We start from the raw sequence: 9858 nt of genomic DNA on the forward strand, positions 1-9858 counted from the left end.
AGTTTATGGACGTAGCATCAGCTATGCCAGTCTTGTATTCTCACCTCTGGCAGTAGAAATTCTGGCTGTTGAAATTCTGTGATGCTCCAGTTTATTGTCCATCATGTGGCGCAGGTCACACCCCATCCATTCGCTCAGCATGTGATTCTCAACACTCCTCAGCAGCAATACTTCAGACAGAGAGAAAAGAGCAGAATCCATCAGACAGAAGTACAGATACCGATTCTTTATTGTCATTGTAAGAAGTACAATGAAAGGTAAGGTGCAAGCCTTTCAGTGCAAATATAAACCTCAGTAAACCATGTGCAGACAAAGGTCTGGAGAAGAAAATAAATAAATAAATAAACATATTTAACCAAATGAAGGAGGTATGTAAACAGCACAATTTAAAAAAAAAAAAAACAAAAAAAAAACAAGAAAATATAAGAATGTTGTAGCAAAAAAGAGATTGCATATAAAAAAGGAGAAAAGTATGTACAAAACTGGATATTTCGGTGACAGTGATATTGCACATAAACAAATATTGCACTCATTTCAAGTGTGGCATGTGGCATGGCTATCTGATTCCAGTGGCACTCATAGCTCTAACAGCAGTTGGGTAGAAACTGGTTTTCAATCTATTTGTACTTGCTTTAATGGATCTGTACCATCTGCCTGATGGCAGTAGCTCAAACAGAGTGGTCAGGGTGGGATGAGTCCTTTAGGATAGTGTTGGCTCTGCCGAGACAGTAAAATACATGAAAGTCCCCCAGTGTGAGTAGAGGGCACCCAATGATCTTCTCCGCCATTTTGGTAACACTCTGGAGCTCTTTCCTGTTTGCCATTGTGCAGCTGTCAGACCATGTACAGCAGTAGTATGTTAGGGTGCTCTGCACGGTAGAGTAGTAAAAATACACAAGCATTATCTGGATTATGTTGTTTTTTTCCTCAGGATTCTCAGAAAGTCTTTGCTGTGTCTTCTTTACCAAGTGTGTAGTTTTCCTGTTTCAGGACAGTTTCTAATCTATGTGGACTCTGAAGCAATGGAAGTCCCTGACCCTTTTAACACAGGTCGCCCCAATGATAATGGGCTGAATGTCTGTTTTTTTTCTCCTGAAGTTTATCATTAGCTCCTTGGTTTTGGATGTATTCAGGAGCAGGTTATTTTCTCTACACCACACTGTCAGCTGTTCCACCTCCTCCTGGTAAGCAGACTCATCTCCTCCAGTAAGTCAGCCTACCACTGTAGTGTCATCCACACACTTAATGAAGGTGTTGCTGGTGTGGATAGGGGTGCAGTCAGAGGTGTAGAGGGTGAAAAGCATGCAGCCTTGAGGGGAACCGGTGCTGACTGTGAGAACTGTGGATATGTGGGGGGCAATCCTGACTTTCTGTGAGCTATCTGATAAAAAGTCCTTCATCCAAAAACATGTGGAATAAGGTAGACCAAGGTTCAGCAGTTTCCTCACAAGACCATGTGGGAGGATGGTGTTCATTGCTGAACTACAATCCACAAAGAGAAGCTGGGCATAGTTACCCTGTTGCTACATGTGTGTCAGCGTAGTGTGGAGGGTACCAGTCAAGGAATCATCTGTTGACTGGTTGGCCTTGTAAGCAAATTGGTATAGGTCTTGAGTGGGGGTTATGAATAACATGATGTGACTTCTAACCAGTTTTTCAAAACACTTCATCACCACTGGTGTGATTGCAACAGGCTGCTAGTTACTGAGGCTGGTTAAGGTGGTTTTCTTGTGTAGGGGGACTATGGTGGAGGTCTTCAGGCATAATGGGACAGCAGACTGTGTCAGGGAGTTGTTGAACATGTTGGTGAAAATCCAAGCAAGCTGGTCTGTACAATCTTTCAGCATCCATCTGGACACGCCATCAAGGGTTGCGTGGGTTGACACCTCTCAGTGTGCACTTCACCTTGTGGTCTCCCACCGTGAAGGGCTAAGTAGCAGTAACTAAGGCATTAGTTTCACTAGCAATAAATCAACAGAGACGCATAGAGGGTACTAATGTGGTCACTGGCAGCTAACCCTATGCTTCATTAACAAACCCAAAATTTTGATATGAGACTGAGACCTGCTCTTGAACCTGCTGTCCATGCCTTGTGTTTTTTTTTTTTTTTTTTGTCTTCTTAGAATGGTCAGAAAAGATGGACAACTCACTGAGTCTGGTTTGTTTGATGTTTCTTTATGTAATAAAAAAAAAAGAGTTTTTGGGTATAGTCAATATGGGTTGAGTAAGGTCTAGCTGAGTACTGGACATTAAGGTAACTTATGTTGTGATTTAGTGTTGTATAAACAAATTGAACTGAACAGTGTTGCACTCTGAATTGCACTTCGAATTTTCATAAGGATTAACAAAATAATACACATTTTGCCATTAGACAATGCGCGGTGTTGTGATTTACACATACATATTTCAGCTCAGAAATACCTTCTTTTACAAATTTATTCATAATCAAAAGTCTTTCCCCCTCCAAATGTAACATAAAGTCATAGGAAAATGGCTTTATTTCAGTATATGTGCTGTATTTAATGCAGCAAATAGACCATAGCATATTAGTACATGGCCAGCATGCCTGGGAAACAAACCCATTATCTAGTTCCATTTCCTGGGCATTTAGCATTTCAGCATGAATAAGAAAGTGACAGAAAGAGTTGAAGAGAAAGAGAGGAGTTGGAATGGATTTAGTAAAGCTCCATAATTGTTACATGGAGGCTGGGAATGGAGGAAGAAGCAAGGAAAGAGAATCGGATTGATGCTACAGCTTACCCATTCTCCATTCCTGTCATGGTTTGTGGACAACAAATGTAGTTATTTCTGTTTGAGCCCCTTTCATTTCTCCCCAGCAACATTTAACCATTTTTACTTTCAGTTTCCTATTGACTTTGAGACAGCAACAAACCAAACCAATTTTCCTCCTCTTGTTTTCGAAGAGAGAATGAACAAAGTGTTCTTGATTTTATTAGATTCCAAGATGCTTTTAAAGAAACCTTTTTCATAGCCTTTCTGTTGTTTTCTTTTTTCTTAAAAAGGAAAGCACAATAACGCTTCTTTCTAAACTCTGCAGAAATTACGTGAAGCAAGAATCCTTTGACACAAAAAGTGGTTGATTTCATTGCATATGCTTCTCTTCCTTCTACCTATGAGCCATCTCCCATCAATCTGTTTCAAATTACCATCAAGCAACATTTTTGGTGATGTGGCCAATCAAGAGAGATTGCCATGTTCCTTTAAAATCCACTGCTGCTCCACTGTCTGAGACTCCACCATTGGGAGAGGAGGCTGTGACATACATCTATACTTATTTGTCATGAACACTGTTAAATAAATTGTTCAATTTCTATTCAGGCTTCCTTCTATTAAGTATATTCTCTGCTGCTCTGCTTAGGTCACCTTGATCTGGATATGACACAAATGACAAAAGTAGATTTCAGGATATCCAGTGCAGTACTAATATGGATCCGGTACAGAAAAAAAAAAAAAAACTGCAGACACATTTCAACCAACTTTCAGGCTGTTTGCAATCTGCATAGGTCTTCTATAATGTGCAAGGGAAATAAAATTTGACATTCTAAAGTTTTGGCTCAGAATCATCTTTTGGAGCCTGAATTTCCACCAGGCACAGAACAGCACATTGCACAACAGTGCAGGTGTAATGCCCCATCACACTTAGCACAAATGAGCCCGAATGCCGCATGAATGAGGATTCCATCCACATTCGGGCAAATTCGAGGTGCATTCGAAATCCTAATATTCGTACAGCATGAAAATGCGATTCAAAGCATTTGGAGAGTGTTCAAGGGGCTGTTTGAAATGTTCTGGCACGTCGAATCCTGGCCGAATGTCTCGATCGTGCCTGAACACATCTCTCCATCACACTAGTGGCCGATTGAGGCCGAATGCCGCATGAATGGATGTATGACCTACATTCGGGCAAGTTTGAGTCACACTCGAAATCCTTGTACAGCATTCTTGAGTGCATCCCACACAGTCGGACACATTCACATGGCCAGCCCCACTGTTGAGGTGGGGAACATTGGAATGGCGGTTGAAGTGCAGTCTGACTGCAGTATCAGCATTCGAAATACCTGAACGGGGTCGGCCGACATATCGCAATGGCCAGCCAATACAGAACCGGCTAAATGCCCTGGATGTGGCACAGATGTGCCAGAATGCACCTGAGTACTCCCAGTGGGGGCTGAATGCAAAAACGATGTGAGCCAAATGTCCCGAGTGGCCTCTTAATGCAACACGACTACGAGCAGAATGGCCTGAGTGGGCCTCCCAATGCAACACCACTGTGAGCCAAATGTCCTCAGCGGCTCCCCCAATGCAACATGGTTGAGGCGGAACTATGTAGACTTTAGACTGATCTCACAGGGACAGGAAGCCAGTGAAGAGACACCAAAATTGGTGTAACATGGTCAAACTTTCTGCTTCCTGTCAAAAGTCTGGCAGCAGCATTTTGAACCAATTGGAGACCCCCTAATGCTGGACTGTGGTAAAAAAAAATAGAACATTGCATTTGTCCAATCTAGAAGAAAGAAATGCATGAATCAGGGTCTTAGCATCACCCATAGACAGAATGGGTCTCAGGACAACGTAGGATCAAAAATTACCGCAAGGTTCCTCACTTTGTCAGTGTGATGTATGACACACAAGCCTAGGCTAAGCGTTAGCTGTTCAAATTAATGTTGATGTCTTACTGGACCAAGAACCATCATTTCAGTCTCATCAGAGTTTAAAAGTAGGAAATTGCTAGACATCCAGCTTTTCACTGATGCAAGGCAATCTTCAAAGGATTTTATGTGGATAAGATTACCAGCAGTTATCAGCATGTATAACTGAGTATCATCAGTTATACCAACCACGCAAGGGCACTCCCAATAATCCCAACATTATTCTCCAGCCTATCGAGTGGAATATGATGATCCATGGTATCAAACACAGCACCTAGATCCAACAGCACCAGAACCGCAGTGGTGTCTGAGTCCACTGCATGCAGAAGATCATTCACCACTTTACTCAGAGCTGTCTCTGTGGATGATATTTTCTAAAAGCAGACTGCAGTGGCTTGGAACACCAGCGATTGTGTGTGTTTCTCCAGGTAAAGCTGGAGTTGCGTCAGGAAGGGCATCCGGCATAAAACTTGTGCCACTTACCAATGCGGATCTGGCTGTATCCGCTCTGGCGACCCCGGACAAAACCAGGAGCAGCCGGATGAACAACAACAACAGACTGCAGTGGCTCAAAAAGATTATTATTGGTAAGGTAGTCCATGAGCTGCCGTGAAACAACTTTTTCCAGAATTTTAGAGCAAAATGATAGATTTGATGTCGGCCTATAGTTTTTCAATACACTAGGGTCAAGATCAGATTTCTTAAGTAATGGTTTAATCAATGCAGATTTGAAACATTTAGAAACAGATTCAGAAGTTAATGAGAGATTAATCATTTCCAGCACAGTCGGCCCAAGAGTGGGCCACAGATCCTTAAACAGTTTTGTTGGTATAGGATCAAATAAGCAGGTTGTGCTATTTGTAGATGTTATGAGCTTTGTCAGCACGCCTAGTGAGATACTATCAAATTCTGTAAATCTAGGTAATACCTCAGTAATGGCACCCACCTCAATAGCAGGGTGTAGTGGCTGGGTTAAGGCATGCTGGGTCATGTTTAACCTAATGTCTTCTATTTTCTTCTCAAAGTAATCCAAGAAATCTTGTGCTGCAAAAAGAGAGCAACTTACAGGTGATTGTCGATGAATAAGTGTTGCCACCATGTCGAACAAGAAGTTTGAGTTATGCTTGTTTTGAATATGAATTGAATTTGATTTTATAAGACACCCATGCAACAAAATTTCACTCATATACAACAACAAAACTCAAACAAAGTAGTAAAAAAAAAGACCGTAAGAAAAAAATAATGTACACAGTGCCTAAAGACGGAGGCAGAAGCAAAGCTTATCAACTCCTACACCACTCCATGAAATCAAATCAAATCAGGCATATGTGCCTGTTCATACGCATTCATTTCTAAACAAAATCTGAACAGCAGCTCACAATAACAATTAAAAGAAAACAAATATTTCCCAACACCTCCCAATACAAGCTGGTTACCATCTACATATGTCAGAAGAAAAGCCCTTCATACAACACAACTCATCCACTTTCCTCTAATACATATTTGGAGAATACCATTTCTTTGTATAAATATTTGAACCGGTTGATATCTGGACAGGTAGATTATTCCATTTTTTAGGACCATAAATGGAGACACAGAAGCATTTCCTGGTTGTCCTAGTGCCAGCCATTTTAAAATGATACAAACCCCTTAAATTATACATTCCTTCTCTTTGCGTAAAATATTCTTGAATTCTAACAGGTAATTGCTTATTTTTTGCTTTATACAGTAGTGTTCAGAATAATAGTAGTGCTATGTGACTAGAAAGATTAATCCAGGTTTTGAGTATATTTCTTATTGTTACATGGGAAACAAGGTACCAGTAGATTCAGTAGATTCTCACAAATCCAACAAGACCAAGCATTCATGATATGCACACGCTTAAGGCTATGAAATTGGGCTATTAGTAAAAAAAAGTAGAAAAGGGGTGTTCACAATAGTAGAGTGACATTCAGTCAGTGAGTTCGTCAATTTTGTGGAACAAACAGGTGTGAATCAGGTGTCCCCTATGTAAGGATGAAGCCAGCACCTGTTGAACATGCTTTTCTCTTTGAAAGCCTGAGGAAAATGGGACGTTCAAGACATTGTTCAGAAGAACAGCGTAGTTTGAATAAAAAGGTGATTGGAGAGGGGAAAACTAAAATGGACAAAAAAAAAAAAAACAGATGCGTGGAAGAAAATGGAAAACAACCATCAAAATGGATAGAAGACTAACCAGAATGGCAAAGGCTCACCCATTGATCAACTCCAGGATGATCAAAGACAGTCTGGAGTTACCTGTAATTGCTGTGACAGTTAGAAGACGCCTGTGTGAAGCTAATTTATTTGCAAGAATCCCCCGCAAAGTCCCTCTGTTAAATAAAAGACGTGCAGAAGAGGTTACAATTTGCCAAAGAACACATCAACTGGCCTAAAGACAAATGGAGGAATATTTTGTGGACTTATGAGAGTAAAATTGTTCTTTTTGGGTCCAAGGGCCGCAGACAGTTTGTGAGATGACCCCAAACTCTGAATTCAAGCCACAGTTCACATTGAAGACAGTGAAGCATGGTGGTGCAAGCATCATGATATGAGCATGTTTCTCCTACTATGGTGTTGGGCCTATATATCACATATCAGGTATCATGGATCAGTTTGGATATGTCAAAATACTTGAGGTCATGTTGCCTTATGCTGAAGAGGACATGCCCTTGAAATGGGTGTTTCAACAAGACAATGACCCCAAGCACACTAGTAAACGAGCAAAATCTTAGTTCCAAACCAACAAAATTAATGCCTCGCAGATGTGAAGAAATCATGAAAAGCTGTGGTTATACAACTAAATACTAGTTTAGTGATTTGCAGGATTGCTAAAAAAGCAGTTTGAACATAATAGTTTTGAGTTTGTAGCGTCAACAGCAGATGCTACTATTATTGTGAACACCCCCTTTTCTACTTTTTTTTACTAATAGCCCAATTTCATAGCCTTAAGAGTGTGCATATCATGAATGCTTGGTCTTGTTGGATGTGTGAGAATCTGCTGAATCTACTGGTACCTTGTTTCCCATGTAACAAAAAGAAATATACTCAAAACCTGAATTAAACTTTTTAGTCACATAGCACTACTATAATTCTGAACACTACTGTACATCAATTGAACAGTCTTGAATGAAATCATATCATAAAGTTTTAATATCTTCAATTTAATGAACAGTGGATTGGTATGGTCCCGTTTGTTGGTATGTTGATCAAATCAGAGTAATAGGCCCGCTTTGTAGCCAGTAGTGCATACTTATATTCTAAGATAGCATCACGCCACGTGAGGTGGAATACTTCTTATTTTTAACTATGCCATTTTTGTTCTAGACCTCTAGCCTTATGCTTGAGGTCACGCAAGTAATCATTGAACCATGGTGACTGTGTTTTGGGGAGCATGGTGTTAATATAGGTGGTGCAATCATGTCGAGTATAGTTTTGAGAACTGAGTTTGAAATTTGAATTTTGAGTTGAAACTGTCCACAAGACTGTCTACTGATTGGGCATTTTCCAAATCTAAAGCTAAGATATCAAGCAGTCTTGCTTCGACTTCAGTTGTAGTTGAGGAGTTGATGTGTCGCCGCAATGATAAATAAGGTTGCTGTTCCACTAAATACAGCAGCAAAACTGTAAACCTAATAAGTGAGTGATCAGAGACCATGGATGCAAGAGGCATGATGTCAATATTTGTCACAGCAATACCACGTGTGAGAACCAAATAAAGGGTATTTCCACTAATATGTGTTAAATCCTGAATGCATTGCTGGAATCCTTATACATGCATAATTTCCATAAATGACTTGCAGAGGAGATCAGAATGAATGTTGAAGTCACCAATAATCAGAATGTTTTCTGCATTTGTTGACAAGTTAGAGATGAACTCACCAAATTCATATAAGAATTCAGAGTATGGGCCAGGAGGTCTGTATACAGTGACAAAGTAATACGGCTGATTTTTATTCTTCTGACCTTGGCAAGACATAACGTCGTGGGCAGAGTGGAGAATCAGATGTTGAAACAAATTATATTTGTAACCCCCAACAACTAATAGACTAAACCTAGATTTATAAATAAGAGCAACACCCCTGCCTTGCTTCACATCATGAGGGACGTGATTAAATGTGTACACTGGTGCACAGGCCTCATTTAAGTGGAGGACAGCTGTAGGTTTAAGACAGGTTTCACATAACCCAATCATATCTAAGTGATGATCCATAATTAGATCATTAATCAGCAATGATTTTGAGGACAGTGATCTTATGTTAATTAGACCCAGGCTAAGGACCTCATTAGGGTTGATAGTTGGACCGTTTAGATTTCAGGGTGGTTCCAGAGTAGCATATATATGATGCCTGGAAGTAGGTTTAGGTTTGAGACATTCCACGCAGGTTGTAGGTAGCAGAAACAAAATATTTGATACTGCCGAAACAGCCAGCGGCATCCTCAGTTTCAGCGTCATCCCAATGTAGTAATGGGTATTAACTTTGCAAAGTATATCCCTCTATGATTTTTATGGACACATCTGGGGAAACAGGCCACAGTATCAACTGTGTTGGGAAAGTGTAGTGACACGGACCCACAACAGGGGGCGTAAATGAACGGTCAATAGATGAGCCAAAAGGTAACAATTTAATGTTGTGAATGTGCACAACAAAATACAATCACAGAATTTGATATTAGTCAATATACAGAGGTGATATGTGGGCAGGCTCGAGGACAGACGACGTCTGTCCAGAGAAGAGTCGGGTCCCACACAATTTCCACTGCCAACGGATCTGAAGCACGCCAGAGTCGCCAAGTCCTGAGTCCCCAGGTGGCCACTGTCTCCAGCTGTCAGATCTGGTACTGCTGGCAGGAGGCAGAAACAGTTAACGGTGGTTGTGTGTGCATACACCCAGCAAACAGTCAGCAAAAATGTTCTCTCTCTGCAGTCCGGTGGGAATAACACCTCTACCTCAATCACAAGTTCACAGTCATGCAAGGTTAGTCTCCTACTTTATTGCAGTTCGGAGTAAGAAGTGAAATCCGTTCACTTCTTCACCATCCACGAACTCGGCTATAAGTAGCGAGCGAACACCTGCAAACACAATCAGAATTGCGAGAGAAAAACAATGTGCGTTCAGCACAAACACGGCTGAGAATTTACCTTCGGGTAGTCGATATCTCGGCAGTG

The sequence above is a fragment of the Thalassophryne amazonica genome, chromosome 4 (assembly GCF_902500255.1).
Source record: "Thalassophryne amazonica chromosome 4, fThaAma1.1, whole genome shotgun sequence".
Lineage (NCBI taxonomy): Eukaryota > Metazoa > Chordata > Actinopteri > Batrachoidiformes > Batrachoididae > Thalassophryne > Thalassophryne amazonica.